Source organism: Bos taurus, chromosome 16, assembly GCF_002263795.3.
Source record: "Bos taurus isolate L1 Dominette 01449 registration number 42190680 breed Hereford chromosome 16, ARS-UCD2.0, whole genome shotgun sequence".
Lineage (NCBI taxonomy): Eukaryota > Metazoa > Chordata > Mammalia > Artiodactyla > Bovidae > Bos > Bos taurus.
The window spans coordinates 10,442,080-10,444,087 of record NC_037343.1 but is presented as its reverse complement, the minus strand read 5'-3'; positions in this window follow the sequence as shown (position 1 = coordinate 10,444,087).

Below are 2,008 nucleotides of genomic sequence, written 5' to 3'. Positions count from 1 at the left end.
CAGTTATAAAACTATCCACAGATATAAAATGAGGAAACAAAGCATTCAACAATGAAAATCAGATAGTAATTTCATAGGAGGCTTTATCAAACATTCTAAGGCCATATTATTTTGAACCTGTACACACCCTAAGATGATAGATATTAATTTTTTTATGATTATATAAGCTAGATTGCAAAACTACCTACTCAAATTACATCCACTTTTTCCTTATTATATTAGCAGTTATGTGAATATGCAAAATGAAAAATAAACTCTAACCCATCTAAGTATAAAATAAAGTATATATTAATTAAATTTGGTTCTTACAAGGAATAAAAGACTGTTTTGACACTTAAAAAAATCTATCAGTGTAATTTACCACATTAACATAATAAGCATGAAAAAATGATAAATGATTCATATCAATAGACATAAAAAGGACCTCAATAAAATTAAAAAGTCATATATAATTTAAAATATTTGATCAAGTGAGTTAATTTCTAATTTTAATGAGAAATATTGATCAAAATCCTATACAAACTACATATGTTATGATCAAATATTAAAAAACACTTCCTTTAAAAAAATAAGATAGTTAAATTAGCACTTTTATTCAGTATTGCCCTACCAGTTCTCCAAATACTGTAAAATGAAGAAGACATAAATTAATAAGAAGGAAGCAAGACAATCATTATTTCCAGGTTATCTGTCTAACAAACACATGAATAGATGCTCAACGTATCTCATTATCAGAGAAATGCAAATCAAAACCACAATGAGGTACCATCTCACACTGGTCTGAATGGCTGCTATCAAAAAGTCTAAAGCAATAAATGCTGGAGAGGGTGCTTAAAAACAGAACCCTCTTACACTGCTGGTGGGAATGCAAACTAGTACAGCCACTATGGAGAACAGTGTGGAGATTCCTTAAAAACTGGAAATAGAACTGCCCTATAACCCAGCAATCCCACTGCTGGGCATACACACCAAGGAAACCAGAATTGAAAGAGACACATGTACCCCAATGTTCATAACAGCACTGTTTACAATAGCTAGGACATGGAAGCAACCTAGATGTCCATTGGCAGACAAATGGATAAGAAAGCTGTGGTACATATACACAATGGAATATTACTCAGCTATTAAAAAGAACTTATTTGAATCAGTTCTAATGAGGTGGATGAAACTGGAGCCTATTATACAGAGTGAAATAAGTCAGGAAAAAAAAAACTAATATAGTATATTAATGCATATATATGGAATTTAGAAAGATGCTAATGATGACCCTATTTGCGAGACAGTGAAAGAGACACAGATATAAACAGATTTTTGGACTCTGTGGGAGAAGGCAAGAGTGGGATGATTTGAGAGAATAGCATAGAAACATGAATATTACCATATGTGAAATAGATCGCCAGTCCTGGTTCGATGCATGAAACAGGGCACTCAAAGCTAGTGCACTGGGACAACATGGGGAGGGATGTGGGAGAGGGGTTCAGGATGCGAGACACGTGTGCACCTGTGGCTGATTCATGTCAATGTATGGCAAAAACCATTATAATATTGTAAAGTAATTAGCCTCCCATTAAAAATAATTAATTTAAAAAAAGCATGAGATAATAATGACAAAATTTTGGGGTCTCTCTGAAAGTAAGATTACATAAAATATACTTCCTTTTGATACATTGCTACTGCTGCTAAGTCACTTCAGTCGCTTCTGACTCTGTGCGACCCCATAGACAGCAGCCCACCAGGCTCCCCCGTCCCTGGGATTCTCCAGGCAACAACACTGGAGTGGGTTTCCATTTCCTTCTCCAATGCATAAAAGTGAAAGTGAAGTCGCTCAGTCCTATTCCACTCCTAGCGACCCCATGGACTGCAGCCTACCAGGCTCCTCCGTCCATTGGATTTTCCAGGCAAGAGTACTGGAGTGGGGTGCCATTGCCTTCTCCGTTTGATACACTAATATCACCTAATTATGAAAATAGGCGTATATTAAATATTTATAATAGCAGCATAAACAACC